Source organism: Drosophila bipectinata, chromosome XL (assembly GCF_030179905.1).
Source record: "Drosophila bipectinata strain 14024-0381.07 chromosome XL, DbipHiC1v2, whole genome shotgun sequence".
Classification (NCBI taxonomy): Eukaryota; Metazoa; Arthropoda; class Insecta; order Diptera; family Drosophilidae; genus Drosophila; species Drosophila bipectinata.
Window position 1 is genome coordinate 18,486,105 of NC_091734.1, and position 23,310 is coordinate 18,509,414.

Sequence of the window (23,310 nt, forward strand, 5' to 3'; positions counted from 1 at the left end):
TATCTATTATAATAGGCTCAGACAAATATGACCTTGTGTTATGGTAAAAAAAAAAATATTCAATTTTGACTAAATTAAGACAGATTAAATTAATTTAATCTTTTAAAAAAAGAATTTTTTTTAAGGTAAACAGTCAATTACTTTAATTGTTGTAAACACGGGTTTGTAACAAAACTTCCATTAAAACGCAGTGCGCACACAAAAACACGGTCTTTTGCTTTAGGAAGAAGTTGTTGTAGTATGGTTAATATAAATTGAATAGATAAGCCGACACAATTATAACATACACATACAATTTTTACATATATTTCGTAAAACCAGGTAAGTAATTGCTCCAAGATCGCCGTCTCGTTCGATTTCCATGCCCAGGAAATGGTTAAGTTGACCCTTGTCAACACATTCGAATGATTGTGAGATGCTGCTCTTTATTTTCAGCAAATCCTCGTGCGATTGGCAAGCTATAAATATATCGTCAACATATACAAGGATTAGTACAAGATTAACTTTGCCACAAAGTTTGTACAAACATGGTTCGTTATCCCAGGCAACAAATCCCATATTAACCAATACGCCATTTAGCTTCTCGTTCCAGGCCCCTCCTGATTGTTTCAAGCCATATATTACTCTCTTCAGAAGCAATACCTTGTCAGGATTTGATTCATCTGAGTACCCTTCCGGCTGCTTCGTAGACCGTCTCACTCAGATTGCTGTTGAGATACGCGGTGCATACATCCATTTGATGAAGATGTAGCTTGAGCTCCGCCGACAGTGCTATCTATTATAATAGGCTCAGACAAATATGACCTTGTGTTATGGTAAAAAAAAATATTCAATTTTGACTAAATTAAGACAGATTAAATTAATTTAATCTTTTAAAAAAAGAATTTTTTTTAAGGTAAACAGTCAATTACTTTAATTGTTGTAAACACGGGTTTATAACAAAACTTCCATTAAAACGCAGTGCGCACACAAAAACACGGTCTTTTGCTTTAGGAAGAAGTTGTTGTAGTATGGTTAATATAAATTGAATAGATAAGCCGACACAATTATAACATACACATACAATTTTTACATATATTTCGTAAAACCAGGTAATTATTAGTATCTTTATTCTCTTGTTCATTATTTGTATTACAATATTTTTTATATGAATAACTTTCAGTAAAGTTAAGGTTGTTAATTTACAAACTACAATAATTTATCCAATTAGGTTTTGTGGGAGTGCGCTGAACACGATTTTAAAGTCAGTCAAGAGCTAGTGCGGTAAGAACTAACCTCCAAAAACGTTTTAAATTTTTCGAGGTATAAGGTATTGTATAAGGTTTTATTCTTCTCTCATTTTTGTCTTTCCAATTGTAATAAAATGGTTGTACTCATCGCATCACGTACTATGTATATCATCGCAAACATGAAGCAAAATCAAGAGATAATCCGATGGGTGTCACACGACGTAATGCACAAAAAAACTGGGTGTGTCAGACTCACGAACGGCAGAAGTGAAACTTCTAAGTTGGTTGTTCTATGCATGCGAACCTCGGTTTAGATCTCTCCCACCTCTCTCGTGTTTAATTCAGATTTCCATATTTTTTTTGGATAACCAGTATTTTATCAGGCATATTGCGACAACTATCTGTTGATGAGTCGCATCTGATGCGCAAGTTTGCCTCACATCAGTCTCACTCTGACTCATTTTGCCCGTAACTTAATGTACGATGTACGATGTGAAATAAACTTTTTTGATAAAATTCCAATTTACTTAAAACAGTACCCATACTATCAAGCAGTATACGAGTTCGCAAACCTAGAAATAAGTCGCATGCTCGACGAAGACATTATTAGACCCAGTAAAACCTTTATAATTCGGATGATTGTAGTATTGTACCCAAACACAGACTTTGTATCGATTTAAAAAAATTAAACCTTAGTACAGTTTAAGATAAATACCCAATGCAGGACACGTCAGTTATTTTATAAAATCTAGAAAAAGGTGAATATTTTACCTTTATAGACGCAGAAAAAACTTAATTTTTCATAATCAATGGAATTTGGTCTAACAAACGCACCTCGAGTCTTTCAGAAGGCAACAGACGACATATTTGGGGAACAAAAATTGTTGCAAGTACTCAAGACGAGGCTGCAATACAGGCCTCTAATTAACTTAATGATCACCTAGTTTGCCAAATAGCATTAGCCCAACAAGATTATTTACAACAGTTTATTTTAACAACCTAAAACAAACAATACTAAAACACTTAATAAAATTGAGAGATACTACGTGACGATTAAAAATAAACTTCAAGTAATAGTGTGGGAATTAAGACCCGGAAGAAACTATTTATATGGAGTGTCAGGGCTAGAAATCCATACACACCATCAATTACTGTTTGGTCATTGAGCGTTTTCAATGCCGTAAATAAAAGACGAATTTAAATTTAGTATGAACGTTATAAAAATGTTTATTTCTGCCTGCAGATGAAGCCGGATGATCATCTGATAGACCAGCATTAACCGCTTTTTTGCGATTTCAAACGACAAGCCGACCAAGTAGAGCTAATCCATTATTGCTTTTTCGCACATATTTTGCTTCGGAGTGTAAAGTTTATTCTGTGCAATGCTCGGGTGCATGCAGAGACTAAAGTAAAATACAGAGAGGGCGGCCCGACTGGTCACTGTGAAGCTAAAGCTCTCGAATAATGGAGAGGGCGGCCCGACCTAGACACTGCGAGCTAAAACTCTCTATAGAAAGCCCGTTGAATCGAGCGGCCGAGAGAGAGTCGGCTTGCGATCAACTAAGCTTTTGTATAAACTTAAGCCATAAATAAACATTACAAAACATTACGCTAACATATTTAAACATTAAAATTACACCGCTGCTGCCTGACCCGACATTCCCCCCTCCGTTGGGGCCTGTCCTCCAACTATATTCGTAAGGGGCGAGGTACAGCTTAATCAGCTCCCAGCGAAGCACTCCAACCCGAAGAGGGATCCGCTCCATAGCTCTGCCCAGCGGCCACATCCATAGCCTCCAAAGTCCTGCATCGCTGCTCCAGAAACTCTGCCAGCGACTCCCAAGTAGGGATGGCGTCGGAACTTGAAGAATTTAGACTCTCCTCCCACTTAACCTGGGTAGCTGGGTCCAACCGTTGAAGAAGCACCTGGACAATGATGCAGCCGGCTATCTCATTCGTCGAACACAAATTCTTCAAAGTTCTCATATGGGCATTGAATTTGTCGGATAACCCTCGAAGACCTGTTATTGAATCACCTTCCACTAGAGTGAGGTCAAGAATCTCGCTCACATGAGCCTGAAATATTAAACGACGGCTATTAAATCGTTTCTCCAGCAAATTCAGCGCGACATCATAATTCTCATCGGAGACTTCCAAGGAGCGAACTGCTTCGAAAGCGGACTCCCGAAGGCAAGATCGCAACCTTTGCAGCTTTTCCACCTTACTGATGCTCGGATTACCGCCGATGATTGTACAGAAAATCGAGTAAAACTCAGGCCATTCAGAGTATCCACCGCTGAAGGTAGGAAGAGGCAAGGGAGGCAAAGCTTGAAACCTTTGACCTGACCCCGAGTCAACCTGCATGGTGGACATTCCGTTAGCTAGGGTGGAGTGGGCAGCAATTCGGGAAGAGCGAAGGGTCGTCTCGTGCTCAATTTCGGCCTGCATTGTCACTACCAGCTCCGAGACAGTCCATCGGAGCTCACTACTGATCTGCGAAATGTCCAAATTCTCAAGCTCCCCGTGGACGGCCTTGAAGTCGCTGAACATGGCGGCTATCTGACCATGACGCACGTTGAGCATGGCATCGTCCACCTTGGAAACAGGCTAAAGAGCTCTTTGGATCCTCTGCAAGTCCTGGAGAATACCCAGGGCCTTGCACTTAAGAACAGCACTACGGGTTGGAGTGGGTGCTCCTGTGTCTGCGCCGCTGGAGTTCATGGTTGATTTATTAAGTTCCGACCAACCCGAAGTAAATAATTCCGGCGCCAAATTTTTTTTTTTTTCTCCAAATTTATTTGCCCGCGACGAACACGACTTGTCCCACTGTGCGCTCAGAACCGTAGCGGAATTGTGGAACGTATATATATATGAAGTCTATGCGCGGGCGAATGCACTTGCTTTGTGGAACGTAAATATGTATGTTTTTTTTAAATGTTTTTTCGCGGCTCAATAGTTTTTTTAAATTGTTAATTATATTAACTAAATCACGTCGGGGTCACCAATGTTTGGTCATTGAGCGTTTTCAATGCCGTAAATAAAAGACGAATTTAAATTTAGTATGAACGTTATAAAAATGTTTATTTCTGCCTGCAGATGAAGCCGGATGATCATCTGATAGACCAGCATTAACCGCTATTTTGCGATTTCAAACGACAAGCCGACCAAGTAGAGCTAATCCATTATTGCTTTTTCGCACATATTTTGCTTCGGAGTGTAAAGTTTATTCTGTGCAATGCTCGGGTGCATGCAGAGACTAAAGTAAAATACAGAGAGGGCGGCCCGACTGGTCACTGTGAAGCTAAAGCTCTCGAATAATGGAGAGGGCGGCCCGACCTAGACACTGCGAGCTAAAACTCTCTATAGAAAGCCTGTTGAATCGAGCGGCCGAGAGAGAGTCGGCTTGCGATCAACTAAGCTTTTGTATAAACTTAAGCCATAAATAAACATTACAAAACATTACGCTAACATATTTAAACATTAAAATTACACCGCTGCTGCCTGACCCGACATTCCCCCCTCCGTTGGGGCCTGTCCTCCAACTATATTCGTAAGGGGCGAGGTACAGCTTAATCAGCTCCCAGCGAAGCACTCCAACCCGAAGAGGGATCCGCTCCATAGCTCTGCCCAGCGGCCACATCCATAGCCTCCAAAGTCCTGCATCGCTGCTCCAGAAACTCTGCCAGCGACTCCCAAGTAGGGATGGCGTCGGAACTTGAAGAATTTAGACTCTCCTCCCACTTAACCTGGGTAGCTGGGTCCAACCGTTGAAGAAGCACCTGGACAATGATGCAGCCGGCTATCTCATTCGTCGAACCCAAATTCTTCAAAGTTCTCATATGGGCATTGAATTTGTCGGATAACCCTCGAAGACCTGTTATTGAATCACCTTCCACTAGAGTGAGGCCAAGAATCTCGTTCACATGAGCCTGAAATATTAAACGACGGCTATTAAATCGTTTCTCCAACAAATTCAGCGCGACATCATAATTCTCATCGGAGACTTCCAAGGAGCAAACTGCTTCGAAAGCGGACTCCCGAAGGCAAGATCGCAACCTTTGCAGCTTTTCCACCTTACTGATGCTCGGATTACCGCCGACGATTGTACAGAAAATCGAGTAAAACTCAGGCCATTCAGAGTATCCACCGCTGAAGGTAGGAAGAGGCAAGGGAGGCAAAGCTTGAAACCTTTGACCTGACCCCGAGTCAACCTGCATGGTGGACATTCCGTTAGCTAGGGTGGAGTGGGCAGCAATTCGGGAAGAGCGAAGGGTCGTCTCGTGCTCAATTTCGGCCTGCATTGTCACTACCAGCTCCGAGACAGTCCATCGGAGCTCACTACTGATCTGCGAAATGTCCAAATTCTCAAGCTCCCCGTGGATGGCCTTGAAGTCGCTGAACATGGCGGCTATCTGACCATGACGCACGTTGAGCATGGCATCGTCCACCTTGGAAACAGGCTGAAGAGCTCTTTGGATCCTCTGCAAGTCCTGGAGAATACCCAGGGCCTTGCACTTAAGAACAGCACTACGGGTTGGAGTGGGTGCTCCTGTGTCTGCGCCGCTGGAGTTCATGGTTGATTTATTAAGTTCCGACCAACCCGAAGTAAATAATTCCGGCGCCAAATTTTTTTTTTTTTTCTCCAAATTTATTTGCCCGCGACGAACACGACTTGTCCCACTGTGCGCTCAGAACCGTAGCGGAATTGTGGAACGTATATATATATGAAGTCTATGCGCGGGCGAATGCACTTGCATTGTGGAACGTAAATATGTATGTTTTTTTTAAATGTTTTTTCGCGGCTCAATAGTTTTTTTAAATTGTTAATTATATTAACTAAATCACGTCGGGGTCACCAATGTTTGGTCATTGAGCGTTTTCAATGCCGTAAATAAAAGACGAATTTAAATTTAGTATGAACGTTATAAAAATGTTTATTTCTGCCTGCAGATGAAGCCGGATGATCATCTGATAGACCAGCATTAACCGCTTTTTTGCGATTTCAAACGACAAGCCGACCAAGTAGAGCTAATCCATTATTGCTTTTTCGCACATATTTTGCTTCGGAGTGTAAAGTTTATTCTGTGCAATGCTCGGGTGCATGCAGAGACTAAAGTAAAATACAGAGAGGGCGGCCCGACTGGTCACTGTGAAGCTAAAGCTCTCGAATAATGGAGAGGGCGGCCCGACCTAGACACTGCGAGCTAAAACTCTCTATAGAAAGCCCGTTGAATCGAGCGGCCGAGAGAGAGTCGGCTTGCGATCAACTAAGCTTTTGTATAAACTTAAGCCATAAATAAACATTACAAAACATTACGCTAACATATTTAAACATTAAAATTACACCGCTGCTGCCTGACCCGACATTCCCCCCTCCGTTGGGGCCTGTCCTCCAACTATATTCGTAAGGGGCGAGGTACAGCTTAATCAGCTCCCAGCGAAGCACTCCAACCCGAAGAGGGATCCGCTCCATAGCTCTGCCCAGCGGCCACATCCATAGCCTCCAAAGTCCTGCATCGCTGCTCCAGAAACTCTGCCAGCGACTCCCAAGTAGGGATGGCGTCGGAACTTGAAGAATTTAGACTCTCCTCCCACTTAACCTGGGTAGCTGGGTCCAACCGTTGAAGAAGCACCTGGACAATGATGCAGCCGGCTATCTCATTCGTCGAACCCAAATTCTTCAAAGTTCTCATATGGGCATTGAATTTGTCGGATAACCCTCGAAGACCTGTTATTGAATCACCTTCCACTAGAGTGAGGCCAAGAATCTCGTTCACATGAGCCTGAAATATTAAACGACGGCTATTAAATCGTTTCTCCAACAAATTCAGCGCGACATCATAATTCTCATCGGAGACTTCCAAGGAGCAAACTGCTTCGAAAGCGGACTCCCGAAGGCAAGATCGCAACCTTTGCAGCTTTTCCACCCTACTGATGCTCGGATTACCGCCGACGATTGTACAGAAAATCGAGTAAAACTCAGGCCATTCAGAGTATCCACCGCTGAAGGTAGGAAGAGGCAAGGGAGGCAAAGCTTGAAACCTTTGACCTGACCCCGAGTCAACCTGCATGGTGGACATTCCGTTAGCTAGGGTGGAGTGGGCAGCAATTCGGGAAGAGCGAAGGGTCGTCTCGTGCTCAATTTCGGCCTGCATTGTCACTACCAGCTCCGAGACAGTCCATCGGAGCTCACTACTGATCTGCGAAATGTCCAAATCCTCAAGCTCCCCGTGGATGGCCTTGAAGTCGCTGAACATGGCGGCTATCTGACCATGACGCACGTTGAGCATGGCATCGTCCACCTTGGAAACAGGCTGAAGAGCTCTTTGGATCCTCTGCAAGTCCTGAAGAATACCCAGGGCCTTGCACTTAAGAACAGCACTACGGGTTGGAGTGGGTGCTCCTGTGTCTGCGCCGCTGGAGTTCATGGTTGATTTATTAAGTTCCGACCAACCCGAAGTAAATAATTCCGGCGCCAAATTTTTTTTTTTTTCTCCAAATTTATTTGCCCGCGACGAACACGACTTGTCCCACTGTGCGCTCAGAACCGTAGCGGAATTGTGGAACGTATATATATATGAAGTCTATGCGCGGGCGAATGTACTTGCTTTGTGGAACGTAACTATGTATGTTTTTTTTAAATGTTTTTTCGCGGCTCAATAGTTTTTTTTGAGCCGATCCTAATGAAATTGGTAGGTTGGATCAACTGACCAAAATAAGAATCTGTACTAAGCTTTCTATATTCAAAAACACGAAAGTTGGGTCATTTTCGATCGTTCAGTTATATGGCAGCTATAAGATATAGTCGGCAGATCCTTATGAAATTTGGCATGTCGTAATGTTTGCCAAAAATAGCTCTCATGTCAAATTTGAACTCTCTAACTTTAAAAACACCAAAGTTATACCATTTCCGATCAATCAGTTATATGGCAGCTAAAGAATATAGTCAGCCGATCCAGGCCAATCGGACTTATATACTGCAAAGGAATGAAGCGTGCAAAGGAAAGAAGGGTGTGTGCAAAGTTTCAAGACGATAGCTTTAAACTGAGAGACAAGTTCGCGTAGAAACAGACAGACATACGGACAGACAGACGGACATGCTCATATCAACTCAGGAGGTGATTCTGTTCAAGAATATATATACTTTATAGGGTCGGAGATGTCTCCTTCACTGCGTTGCAGTTTAAAACTTTTAACCAAAGTAAAAAGTTTACTTTTAACCAAAACTATAATATAAGGGTAGAATAAATACATCAAATTATTCTTCCACACATTTCCACCGTTGCACTATAGATTGTTGGTTGGTATAGATGGTTGGCACCAAGGACCGATTTTCGTGGCCTTCAAGAAGACCATTAGAATGAAAGATGTTTCATTGGGTTTCTTTATTCGTTATATAGATTGCCTAAGGACCTAAAAAGCTATCGAAGAAAAGTGGGGTGGTAGCGCCCTGTAAGGGCGATAAGCCCACAAAAAATCGGAATATTTTGGACGTTTTTAAAGCTACCCCTTTTAAATTAAATCGTCACAGTCACCGAATTACTCTCATTGAGCGCAAACGTCAGCGCCTTATCTCTCGTGTAATCCCATTTTCTTTCGTGGCCTCGTTCCACATTCTTATCCGCTAAAAACGGTTCTTTATTATTTTTCTTCAGAGCAAGTGTTCAAGCCTAAACTTAATAGTCTCAAAATATTAAGAACATGCCCTCTGGGCCCTCAAAACTTAGGGGATAACCGCTAAGCATTGCTTTATTATATAAGCATGCTTTATAAGCATTATTTTTCTTCAGAGCAAGTGTTCAAGCCTAAACTTAATAGTCTCAAAATATTAAGAACATGCCCTCTGGGCCCTCAAAACTTAGGGGATAACCGCTAAGCATTGCTTTATTATATAAGCATGCTTTATAAGCATTATTTTTCTTCAGAGCAAGTGTTCAAGCCTAAACTTAATAGTCTCAAAATATTAAGAACATGCCCTCTGGGCCCTCAAAACTTAGGGGATAACCGCTAAGCATTGCTTAGCGATAGCCCCGAATCAAAAGAAAAATACGTTTCCAAAAACTTTAAAAACTCGAAACCACAAAAGAAAATCTAATGTAAATAATTATATTGTCAAAAAACACAAGCAATAAAGTTTCAGAGATTTTTTTCTTTGCTGTAAACCGTCCGTTTAAAATTAGTAGCAATGAAATTCTGGAATAGCTGGAATATGCGATTTTGAATGCAAATAGCACGATTCCCATTTAGGCCTCTTGCCTTATTAACATCCCTGAAGACGAAATTGTGAAAGAACTGGCCAGCCAAAACGTCCACTCGGTATTAAAATTTACCAGGAAAATCGACGGCATCACCCTCCGGTGTTATTCTCGTAACTTTTGATGCACAAAAAAACTGGGTGTGTCAGACTCACGCACGGCAGAAGTGAAACTTCTAAGTAGGTTGTTCTATGCATGGGAGCCTCGGTTTAGATCTCTCCCACCTCTCTCGTGTTTAATTCAGGTTTCCATATATTTTTTGGATAACCAGTATTTTATCAGGCATATTGCGACAAGTATCTGTTGATGAGTCGCATCTGATGCGCAAGTTTGCCTCACATCAGTCTCACTCTGACTCATTTTGCCCGTAACTTAATGTACGATGTACGATGTGAAATAAACTTTTTTGATAAAATTCCAATTTACTTAAAACAGTACCCATACTATCAAGCAGTATACGAGTTCGCAAACCTAGAAATAAGTCGCATGCTCGACGAAGACATTATTAGACCCAGTAAAACCTTTATAATTCGGATGATTGTAGTATTGTACCCAAACACAGACTTTGTATCGATTTAAAAAAATTAAACCTTAGTACAGTTTAAGATAAATACCCAATGCAGGACACGTCAGTTATTTTATAAAATCTAGAAAAAGGTGAATATTTTACCTTTATAGACGCAGAAAAAACTTAATTTTTCATAATCAATGGAATTTGGTCTAACAAATTGGTCTACAAGACATATTTGGGGAACAAAAATTGTTGCAAGTACTCAAGACGAGGCTGCAATACAGGCCTCTAATTAACTTAATGATCACCTAGTTTGCCAAATAGCATTAGCCCAACAAGATTATTTACAACAGTTTATTTTAACAACCTAAAACAAACAATACTAAAACACTTAATAAAATTGAGAGATACTACGTGACGATTAAAAATAAACTTCAAGTAATAGTGTGGGAATTAAGACCCGGAAGAAACTATTTATATGGAGTGTCAGGGCTAGAAATCCATACACACCATCAATTACTGTTTGGTCATTGAGCGTTTTCAATGCCGTAAATAAAAGACGAATTTAAATTTAGTATGAACGTTATAAAAATGTTTATTTCTGCCTGCAGATGAAGCCGGATGATCATCTGATAGACCAGCATTAACCGCTTTTTTGCGATTTCAAACGACAAGCCGACCAAGTAGAGCTAATCCATTATTGCTTTTTCGCACATATTTTGCTTCGGAGTGTAAAGTTTATTCTGTGCAATGCTCGGGTGCATGCAGAGACTAAAGTAAAATACAGAGAGGGCGGCCCGACTGGTCACTGTGAAGCTAAAGCTCTCGAATAATGGAGAGGGCGGCCCGACCTAGACACTGCGAGCTAAAACTCTCTATAGAAAGCCCGTTGAATCGAGCGGCCGAGAGAGAGTCGGCTTGCGATCAACTAAGCTTTTGTATAAACTTAAGCCATAAATAAACATTACAAAACATTACGCTAACATATTTAAACATTAAAATTACACCGCTGCTGCCTGACCCGACATTCCCCCCTCCGTTGGGGCCTGTCCTCCAACTATATTCGTAAGGGGCGAGGTACAGCTTAATCAGCTCCCAGCGAAGCACACCAACCCGAAGAGGGATCCGCTCCATAGCTCTGCCCAGCGGCCACATCCATAGCCTCCAAAGTCCTGCATCGCTGCTCCAGAAACTCTGCCAGCGACTCCCAAGTAGGGATGGCGTCGGAACTTGAAGAATTTAGACTCTCCTCCCACTTAACCTGGGTAGCTGGGTCCAACCGTTGAAGAAGCACCTGGACAATGATGCAGCCGGCTATCTCATTCGTCGAACCCAAATTCTTCAAAGTTTTCATATGGGCATTGAATTTGTCGGATAACCCTCGAAGACCTGTTATTGAATCACCTTCCACTAGAGTGAGGCCAAGAATCTCGTTCACATGAGCCTGAAATATTAAACGACGGCTATTAAATCGTTTCTCCAACAAATTCAGCGCGACATCATAATTCTCATCGGAGACTTCCAAGGAGCAAACTGCTTCGAAAGCGGACTCCCGAAGGCAAGATCGCAACCTTTGCAGCTTTTCCACCTTACTGATGCTCGGATTACCGCCGACGATTGTACAGAAAATCGAGTAAAACTCAGGCCATTCAGAGTATCCACCGCTGAAGGTAGGAAGAGGCAAGGGAGGCAAAGCTTGAAACCTTTGACCTGACCCCGAGTCAACCTGCATGGTGGACATTCCGTTAGCTAGGGTGGAGTGGGCAGCAATTCGGGAAGAGCGAAGGGTCGTCTCGTGCTCAATTTCGGCCTGCATTGTCACTACCAGCTCCGAGACAGTCCATCGGAGCTCACTACTGATCTGCGAAATGTCCAAATCCTCAAGCTCCCCGTGGATGGCCTTGAAGTCGCTGAACATGGCGGCTATCTGACCATGACGCACGTTGAGCATGGCATCGTCCACCTTGGAAACAGGCTGAAGAGCTCTTTGGATCCTCTGCAAGTCCTGGAGAATACCCAGGGCCTTGCACTTAAGAACAGCACTACGGGTTGGAGTGGGTGCTCCTGTGTCTGCGCCGCTGGAGTTCATGGTTGATTTATTAAGTTCCGACCAACCCGAAGTAAATAATTCCGGCGCCAAATTTTTTTTTTTTTCTCCAAATTTATTTGCCCGCGACGAACACGACTTGTCCCACTGTGCGCTCAGAACCGTAGCGGAATTGTGGAACGTATATATATATGAAGTCTATGCGCGGGCGAATGCACTTGCTTTGTGGAACGTAAATATGTATGTTTTTTTTAAATGTTTTTTCGCGGCTCAATAGTTTTTTTAAATTGTTAATTATATTAACTAAATCACGTCGGGGTCACCAATGTTTGGTCGTTGAGCGTTTTCAATGCCGTAAATAAAAGACGAATTATATTTAGTATGAACGTTATAAAAATGTTTATTTCTGCCTGCAGATGAAGCCGGATGATCATCTGGTAGACCAGCTTATGGTGCATGCAGAGACTAAAGTAAAATACAGAGAGGGCGGCCCGACTGGTCACTGCGAAGCTAAAGCTCTCGAATAATGGAGAGGGCGGCCCGATCTAGACACTATCCGTTTATTAAGCAGTTTCTTGTATAACTGTACTTTTCGTACACGTCCGCTTGGTTGATGAACTTCCTTCAACTTGGTCCATGCCTCCACAGCCGTTAAGCAATTCTTGAGTCAGCCGATCCAGGCCAATCGGACTTATATACTGCAAAGGAATGAAGCGTGCAAAGGAAAGAAGGGTGTGTGCAAAGTTTCAAGACGATAGCTTTAAACTGAGAGACAAGTTCGCGTAGAAACAGACAGACATACGGACAGACAGACGGACATGCTCATATCAACTCAGGAGGTGATTCTGTTCAAGAATATATATACTTTATAGGGTCGGAGATGTCTCCTTCACTGCGTTGCAGTTTAAAACTTTTAACCAAAGTAAAAAGTTTACTTTTAACCAAAATTATAATACAAGGGTAGAATAAATACATCAAATTATTCTTCCACACATTTCCACCGTTGCACTATAGATTGTTGGTTGGTATAGATGGTTGGCACCAAGGAACGATTTTCGTGGCCTTCAAGAAGACCATTAGAATGAAAGATGTTTCATTGGGTTTCTTTATTCGTTATATAGATTGCCTAAGGACCTAAAAAGCTATCGAAGAAAAGTGGGGTGGTAGCGCCCTGTAAGGGCGATAAGCCCACAAAAAATCGGAATATTTTGGACGTTTTTAAAGCTACCCCTTTTAAATTAAATCGTCACAGTCACCGACTTACTCTCATTGAGCGCAAACGTCAGCGCCTTATCTCTCGTGTAATCCCATTTTCTTTCGTGGCCTCGTTCCACATTCTTATCCGCTAAAAACGGTTCTTTATTATTTTTCTTCAGAGCAAGTGTTCAAGCCTAAACTTAATAGTCTCAAAATATTAAGAACATGCCCTCTGGGCCCTCAAAACTTAGGGGATAACCGCTAAGCATTGCTTTATTATATAAGCATGCTTTATAAGCATTATTTTTCTTCAGAGCAAGTGTTCAAGCCTAAACTTAATAGTCTCAAAATATTAAGAACATGCCCTCTGGGCCCTCAAAACTTAGGGGATAACCGCTAAGCATTGCTTTATTATATAAGCATGCTTTATAAGCATTATTTTTCTTCAGAGCAAGTGTTCAAGCCTAAACTTAATAGTCTCAAAATATTAAGAACATGCCCTCTGGGCCCTCAAAACTTAGGGGATAACCGCTAAGCATTGCTTAGCGATAGCCCCGAATCAAAAGAAAAATACGTTTCCAAAAACTTTAAAAACTCGAAACCACAAAAGAAAATCTAATGTAAATAATTATATTGTCAAAAAACACAAGCAATAAAGTTTCAGAGATTTTTTTCTTTGCTGTAAACCGTCCGTTTAAAATTAGTAGCAATGAAATTCTGGAATAGCTGGAATATGCGATTTTGAATGCAAATAGCACGATTCCCATTTAGGCCTCTTGCCTTATTAACATCCCTGAAGACGAAATTGTGAAAGAACTGGCCAGCCAAAACGTCCACTCGGTATTAAAATTTACCAGGAAAATCGACGGCATCCCAAAACCCTCCGGTGTTATTCTCGTAACTTTTGACATATACAACCTACCCAGAAAGCTAGACGTCTCATGGCACACCATCAAGGTCAGGAAGTACTTTCCCAACCCTACGTGGTGCAAAACTTGCCAAAAACTTGGCCATACGGCAAAATTTTGCGAAAACTCACCTACTTGCAAAATATGCAATTTCAACCTGGAGGACCGGCCCAGACCTCCCAGTTTCAACCAGGCTTATTGTGACAAGTGGGCTATGTCATGATAGATGAGCCCCTTTCCGCCTAGTCGTGGGACCAAACATGAATATTATTTTATCTAACAAAAATCAAAGCGGAGAACGAAACTTCCAAAAAATGTCCGGAAATAGGGTCAGTGAACCGTCAAACTCCAAGGCCCTCAAAAGCCAAGGAGTTGAGATTGAGAACCCTGGTCCGGCAGCGTCTCACTCAATGCAGCGGAAAGGCTTTTTTAAAGATAATAGGAGAGCAGCCTTCATCTTCATGAGGGTGGACCCATCGGCGGAAGCCAGCCCGGACCACGCCTAGATTATAAAGTGGGCAAGGGAGATACTGTTCGACTTCGCGCAAGGAGATCGCGCAGAGCGCGACAAGGCAGAGATTTACGGAGGGAGGAGCCCCCCGAGCCAAAAAGAGGAAGGCCCAGCTGCAGTCGTCCAACCGCTCGTTCGCTGAAGTGACGAAGGGAGGAACCCTTCAAGGGCAAGGGATCCAATGATGTGCTCATCCCCAGGGACCTTTGGGGACGAGTGGTTAACAAGTTGCATTGGTGCTTCGTGGAGGAGATCGGAGGACGCCCACCAGAATTCAAAGACGCAGTATGGTATCAGGGTAGAGTCGGATCAGGGTAGGATATGCAATCCGACACTTCCCATGGTGGACTGGATCCTCGTAAAGAAGAACCTTTACCTCTTTTTGCTACTCAATTTCAGCAATGAAGACTACGTAGCCACAGCAATAGAGAGCCCAAAGGGTCCTCTATGGGTATGCTCGGCGTATATTGGCCAAGACCCGCTACTTAAACAGCTGGTGGCAGACAGCGGAAGCAAAAGATCGACCTAATTATAAAATTTAAAGTGTGTGAAAAGTATTTTTTTGCCAGTGTTAAAGTTAAAAAGTGCAAGTTTTATTTTTTACAGTGACAAAAAAGTGTGTTTAAAAAATATATGAATTAATTATTGATATATATATTTTGGTAGGTCTATTCCCCTAAAAGCGTCCTTTAATATGAGATTTATGAAGAAGGAATTTAATCCTTCGTAAATTTCTTATTGTTCTTATTGTTTACTTTTTTACAATTTAATTTGAATTTTTTAAACAGCACCCAAAAAATGCCACGTGTTTCACGCACATCCCAGGAGCAACGCCGCCAAGCTGCTTTAAACCGCAGCAGAGCCCGCTACCAACAAAATGCGGTGGAAATAAGAAACAGGAACTCGCAACACATCGCCAATGTACGAGGAAAGTCGTGCGCATGATTCCGCAGCTCGGGCTCAGAGGAGACGCAGCGAAAGGATTCGCAATCTAGAGCGCCTTCGGGATACTGCAGCACATGCTGATCGACGACTGGATCTTCAATTCCGTGTTCCAGAGCGGACTCGGAACATGGAAGCACGTGCGAACCGTCGGGAGAACCAGGAGGAACGGCGACGAGAGCAGGTGCTTAATACTGCTGACCATGCGACGCGGTTTTTGAGGTTTTTTTTGCCAACACCCATCATCTTCAGTAGGGAAGCACTGAAACAAACGAGAGGGATAAGTCAATTTTCGATTTTATCCTGGGCTCAAATCTTCTGGTGGGTAATAGGGGTACAGAACCCACCTTCATAGTTGAGAACAGAAGAGAAATACTTGGCATTACTTTCTATTTTGACTCGCTCGTGGTCAACTTCGCAAACTTCAGTGACCCCTAGTGGTCAACTTCGAGAACTTCACTAGACTAGCATTACGCAATCCTAGGAAAGCGAACTGGGACTTATACAAGAAAGAATTAGAAAGATCCTTGGGGAAAACTCCAACAAGGGGCGCTAACAGTAGGAAAGACGTGGACGCCACGGTGGGCACGGTAACGATGACAAGCGCCAGGGCATTCAGGCCTGCCCCAAAAACAGATCGGGTAGTAGCAAGTCAAAGAAATCACCACGGAGGTCGCAAACACTTGCGCCCCTTAAGACCAAAGCCCGTAAAGCCTTTAATTTAGATAGTAAGGCAAACACAGAGACAGCCTGGATGGTGTACAAAACGGACAACAAAGAACTGCTTAGGGCAAATAGGAATGCCTGGACCAAGTTCTGCACGAACATTGAAGAGACATCGGAGGCCTCCCGACTCAGGAAGGTCCTCGCAACAACTGCACCAAATGTAGGATACATTAAAACCTCGGATGGTAGCTGGACCACGTCAAGTAAAGAAACCCTCACAAATTCTTATTTCTAAGGGTGCTTTCAAAAAGAAAGAACCCTAAAACGCAGGATCAGGGGTATAGCCCCTCCTTCCCAAACCAAATCGAATACCTATTGAGTAATAGGTAACTTAGCTGGGGGATAAACAGCTTCAAGCCCTTAAAATCCCCAGACCCAGATGACATTTTCCCGGCGCAATTAATCAAAGCGGGATCCAATCTGAGGTCACGGGTCAGGAAAGCTTTCTCAGCAAGTTTCAAAATAGGCATCGTGCCCGTAACGTGGTTGCGGGAAAACCATCACGCTGCACCCCTTAGGACTTTAGACCTATAAGCCTGTCGTCCTTCCACCGCAAGACAATAAAGAGACTAATCAGCTTCCACATTAATGTTACCACAAACCCAGATGTTATCTCGGGATCCCAGCATGCGTATAGGAAGGGCCGATCCACAGAGACGGCGCTCATTGCTTTTCTAGACTTAGAAGGAGCGTTCGACAACATCCTGCCATGTTCGATAACACAGCCACACAAAAAAAAATATTTTTTTCGGGTCTGGAGGTCAGACCATGTTTACTATATGTTTTCGGGGTCGCTGAATCTGAATCCGAATCCGAGGTCCAAAAAACCCCAGCACGTCAGGGTTCTGACATAACCTCAAAAAACATCATACAAAATTATATTCGAGTCCGTGGGTCAGACCATGTTTATTATATGTTTTAGGGTCCGAATCCGAGGTCTAAAAAACTCCAGAATGTCAGGGTTACGACAAAACCTTAAAAACTTGACAAAATTTTTATTTTCCGATTCGGATTCAGTGACTCCAAAAACATATGGTAAACATGATCTGAGCCCAGAACTCGGAAAATAAAAATTTTATCAAGTTTTTGAGGTTATGTCGTAACCCCGACATTCTGGAGTTTTTTAGACCTTGGATTCGGATTCAGCGACCCTGAAAACATATAATAAACATGGTCTGACCCACGGACTCGAATATAATTTTGTATGAGGTTTTTTGAGGTTATGTCAGAACCCTGACGTGCTGGGGTTTTTTGGACCTCGGATTCGGATTCAGCAACCCGAAAACATATAGTAAACATGGTCTGACCTCCAGACCCGAAAAAATATTTTTTTTTGTGTGGCTTTGTAATCAATGCGCTGACGAGACTAGGGGTAGACAATAAATCCGTACGCCTTATAAAGCAGATCTTGGTAAATAGGACTGTTGGGGCGACATTAGGAGGAGAATCTATTCAACGATACGTCGAAAGAGGCACTCCGAAAGCAGGTGTACACTCCCCCGTACTGTGGAACGTGGCGGCTTAAGGTTAAAAATAAAAATAATAATAAATTTTCACATTTATGTCGTTGTTATCTGTTCATTAAAAACATTAATTAAATCAGAAAATGGATGATAATAAACAGAAATTAGAATCCACGACTCTTGATGACTTAAGAACAAGATCAAATGTCAGAATAAAAAGCATTCGGTTAGAGGAACGTTTGGAAGCTGGATCAGTTCCTTTAGTAAAAACCAAGCTAGAGTGCAGGCTTTAGGTGTTAAATGAGACAATTTTTAAGGCAAATGAGTTGCAAGACCAGATCGAGCAATAAGATGATGAAGATGAATTTGGACACGAGTTAGAAGAAAATGAAATAACGACTAAGGCTAGGGTGATGTCTGTATTAAATGCCTTCACTATAGCTGAAGAGTCCCCACCAGCTACTGCAATTTCTGCAGCCCCAACTCGAGCTCGACTTTCCAGTTTGGCAATGCCAAAATTCAGTGGAAATTAAAAAAAACTGGGTTCGGGAAGCAGCACAATAGAACTTCGTTGGCTTGCTCCGCTTCCAAGAAACAAGCTTGCAGTTATTGCAACGCACAATACCATAGTCTTGCCCAGTGTAGTCCGTTCGCTCGCCTTGCTGTAATGCAACGGTTTGAGTTTGTCAAGTCAGCCTCATTATGTTTAAATTGTCTGCGAAAAGGTCACAACCGTGTGAATCGACTAGGTGTCACATTAGTGCAAGATCGCACCACAAACTTCTGCACCGGCTTACCGTGAACAAAAATTACTTGGCGTTACCACCACCAAATGAAAATTCTCCTCCAGCACAACATCTTGATGGACCTTCTACGTCACATGCCTTGCATGCGTCATCCCTAGAAAGGGTTTTGTTAGCGATGTCGTTCATAAGCGTCAGAACTAAAAAGGGCGAGCACATATTGGCTCAAGTGTTACTTGACTCTGTGTCACACATGAACTTCATTACTGAAGATCTTGCACAACACTTACAGATTCGTAGGGAGGAATCGTGTATCAACTTGCTAATTCAAGGTCAAGCTAATCCCCAGGTTAAGAAAAAGATACACACTGTGGTAAAGTCAACAATTAATTGTAGTGAATTTCCGTTAGACTTTTGGATTTTGAGAACTATCTCGGGTTATCACCCTGACCAGTCGGTGAACGTGAAAGATTGGGACCTACCAAAGAACTTGCCTTTTTCAGATCCATATTTTTATAAACCTCCACGGATAGATGGATGGCAATTTGAAAAAATTCTGGTCGTTCGAAGAAGTACCAACTTCTAAAAAGCTTTTGTCACCTGAACAAGAGGTTTGTGAGGAACATTATCAGTAAATACAGTTGTACGGCCTTTACGTCGATTTGAAGTCAGGCTTCCATTTAAATGGGATCCAAGCGTTTTGGGAATCTTGTTCGAGGTAGCCAAAAGCCGTTTTTTCGAGAGAAGATCATCTTGAGATCCGAATTTAAAGAAAATGTATAGAATTTATAGAAGAATACGAATCTTAAGGTCATATGTCTCCTACAAGCAATGATGTTTTTGGTACTCCACACTATGTCATACCCCATTGCTGTGTCTTACGGTCTCAAAGCACATAGACCAAATCACGAGTCGTGTTTAATGCGTCTTGTAAGACATCAACACAGAAGTGCCTAAACGATCTGGTGATGGTTGGTCCTACCATCCAGGAACAGTTGTTTTCAACTCTTCTTCGGTTCCGGCTGAACAGATTCGCTCTGATAGCCGACATAAAAAAAATGTATCGCCAAGTAATGGTAAATGAAACCGATAAGCGATACCAGTTGATAGTGTCGAGGAAAGACCCCTCAGAGTGTTTGAAACTGTGCAAGCTAAACACCGTTACATATGGCACTGCGCCAGCCCCATTCCTGGCCATAAGGTGTTTGAAGAGGTTGAGTGAATCTGTGAAAAATACATTCCCTCGACCTGCCGAAGTTATTGGGTTTGATTTTTACGTCGACGACATGTTAACGGGTGCTGGTTGCATTGAGGAGCTAAAGACAATTAATTCTGAAGTAACTCGGTTCTCCAAAACGCTGGGCTTGAATTGAGAAAATGGTTTTCAAACTCGCCTGAAGTTACTGCATCCGAGAGCACCGTTAAGCCAATAACACTTTCGGACTCAGAACTGACTAAAGCATTAGGAATCGCTTGGCTTCCTAAAGAAGATATATTTAAATTTTAAATTTATGCTTCAGTCGTGGGCCAAAGGGCGACCAAGCGGAACATCCTTTCGGTGACATCAAAGCTGTTTGACCCCCTTGGCTTATTGCAGGAACTTTGGCTAAATAAGCTAGATTGGGATGAGTCAATACCACTGCACTTAGAAACAGCGTGGAACGAAATACAAATTGCCTTGTCGCAATTGGAGGACATCTCTATTCCGAGATTCGTATTTACCGAGTCGATGTCAGCGATTCAAATTCATGCCTTTTCTGACGCATCGATGAGAGCCTATGGAGCCTGCGTCTATATTTGTTGCGAATCTGCAGAAGGTATTCATCGTTGACGGCAAAGTCCAAAGTTGAGCCGCTCAAGACAACCGCGGACCCCGGACCAGCAGGGTCTAACGTACCTGCGGCGATGGCGCGGTCGAAGTGGCAGAACCAGGAGGGCGACATCCTTCAATGGATGGAGGCCTTCAATGGGGCCGGTGTTAACGGATTTGATTGAATTTTTTTTGGAAATTTATTTGAAGTTGTTTTTAATTTGAATTGTATTTTGTATTTTGAATTATAATTTAGCTAGAAAGGAAACTGGACTGGAAGTTAAATACTAAAATAAATATCCAGTAAAACACTGGATAGAGCAAGCAAGGCAACAACCGCGCTCTATACATGCCGCAAGGCTATTGGTCTCAGATTGGGAATGTCTCCAAAGGTAGTCAGATGGCTTTTCACATCGGTCATAAGACCCACCCTATTCTCCGGGGTGGTGGCCTGGTGACCTGCTCTAACAAACTCTAAATGTAAAAAGAGATTTAAAAAACGCAAAAGATGGCGAAGGTCTGCATTACAGACACCTTCCTTACCACACCAACAGACGCCCTAGACTTTAAACTCGACCTTACCTATAGATAGTGGGGTCCAAAATAGCCGCGCTATCGGCCATTAGGCTACGCGAGACGGGACTATAGAAAAGGACCAACTATGGACATACCAAGTTGGACCTTTACCACTTTACACCTACAAAGGCTACATACTACCGTATACCTGTCGATAATCCCACCTTAACATATAAGGTCTCCATTCCAGCGAAGAAGGAATGGACCACAAAAATCCCGGGACCAGGCGGTTCCCTTCGTATTTACACAGACGGTTCAAAGCTGAATGGCCAGGTGAGAGGCGGTTTCCACTGTGTCTAAATGAGTCCTTCAGACTTTCCGACCACTGTGTGGTGTATTCCAAGCAGAAGTAATAGCTACCTGGGAAGAATTTAGATCTCCAGAACTTACTGGCAATCAAGAAACCATTTGTATCGTCTCATTGACTATCTTTAGATATTCAGCGGCACTCAGAGCCCTTAACGGATTCTTATCCGACTCCAGTACAGTGAATGACTGTCGGAGATATCTTATCGAATATCACTTCTTTCTCTTCCTCTTAAGCGAACGGTCTTTGGTAAACCGGTGTTTTCCCGCTTGTTGAATCGAATTCATTGAGAATCTTAAGTTTTAACTTAAACCGTATCGCTTCGCGTGTGCCGTGGTATATTTGGAGGTGAGTGAATAATTTGTTTAAATTCAGTTCCAAGCATAGCTCAGCTGTGCTTCATCCCCGTCTTATCTCTATTTCTGCATTTTTCCTTTGAATTTTCCAATGCTCCCGTTTCGGCTTCCCATTTGGCACAGTGCTTGAAGGTATAGTGTTTTTTAAAATTTTATATATTAATTTTGTTTTGTTAATTAATAATATGGAATTTAAACTGGTCTGTTCTATGAAGTCTTGTAACAAGACAATCTCCTCATCCCAGTCTATCATTCATTGCTGGCTATGTGAAAACGTTGTACAATGTACACGCCTAGTGTGCCGGGTTCACTGCCTCAGTTTCGGATGCCAGTTTCCGTAGGTCTGGCTTACATTATTGTCGTGATGTCCAAGACGAAATGAGGTCGTTCATGAGACAGACTAAGATTGGATTTAAAGAGTTGATCACTGGTTTTCGTAAAATCAATGACCAGCTCTGTGCGCTTAAAATTCAGTTTAGCGGCCTTCAGCTGCTAGCTGAGTCGCCCTAAGCGTAAAAAATCCGCTGTTTCTGATCCGCCTCAGCCTGCCCAGCCATCAATAACGCAGCCGCTCATATCTTTAGCCACCCCAATAGCTAGAACTGAGAACAATTCGCCGTCCGAATTTCTCAAGGAAAATGAGCAATTATCCGATATGTCCTCCGTGGTATCCCTTCAAGTGAAACCACAGATCCTAGTAAACGAAACCTTCGTCAGAGTCACCCAAAAAGGTATTCCACAGTCCGGACCACCGGCACTGACTGATGCTGCAGTTCTCGTACCTGCGACACCAAAACCCTTACAGGTGATTCCTTCATCGAAACATATATTTTTTTTTCAGCTTGCCCATGATACTTAAGAGATTGATAGCTCGGCTTATATCAAAGCCAAAACTAAAGCCGATATAAAGGTGGGGGACATAGCCAAATTTAAATATAATTATGTAAGGCGCACATATTCTTTCAAGATTCGTGTGCCTGCGCTGATGTTCAAGACGATTTGTTCACCCAGTTTCGGGCCAGAAACCATTTCCAGGAACATCAGCCTAGTACTGTAAAAAAAAAGTTTTAAAGCCAGTGGGAGTGAAACTTCCACATATTAGAACCACTAACCGACCTTGCACCTCTTCTTCGTCCACTTAACCTAAAAACTAGTATCGTCGCTAACACTTACCTATCGGAATCAGGGGGCTATGTATTAAACTCCCCAAACTATATTCTGATAGTTCATTCTTTGCATCCCATATTTGCCTTTACAAAAACTTGGTTAAAGCCGTACATCTTTAGCTCAGTATTCAGTTTACTCCTACACAACCTAATGAATGGGAATGTAGATTTACTTTTTTTTTTAATGTAGATTTACCATCTTTTACTAACACGCTTAAATTTTAACATTCCCAATGGAAGGACTCCAACTTTAGTCCTCTATTCCTTAACCATTGTAGTTCGACATATGCACAGCACGACCCTTTTAGGGTCTAAAAAAAGGTTTGAACCCTTTTCGAACTACAATGGTCTCATCTAGAGAATAACATCTCTTTCCTGTCCTTTAAATTCAAATTCTAGTATTTTAAATTTCCTTACTAACTCCTCTTAGCTTTACAAACAACAAATAGCTTAATATATAATAATTAATCGTTTCTTGAGCGCCCCTCGGTCGTCTTGGCCTCTTAGCTTTATGATGAATGCTGGAATGCTAGCTGATGCTTTCATTGATGCACAAACCATTT

General features: G+C 42.4%; 1 long non-coding RNA gene across 1 annotated transcript in view; it reads right to left on the reverse strand.

The window, feature by feature from the left end:
• Positions 1–328: 328 nt before the first annotated feature.
• Positions 329–23,310, reverse strand: part of LOC138926280 (uncharacterized) — a 184,495-nt gene continuing 161,513 nt past the window's right edge. Inside the window, exons 2-3 of the long non-coding RNA XR_011442744.1 lie at positions 528–804; positions 329–458 (exon numbers count right to left, since the gene is read on the reverse strand). This is a non-coding gene — a long non-coding RNA (uncharacterized lncRNA). The remainder of the gene's footprint in view (positions 459–527; positions 805–23,310) is intronic.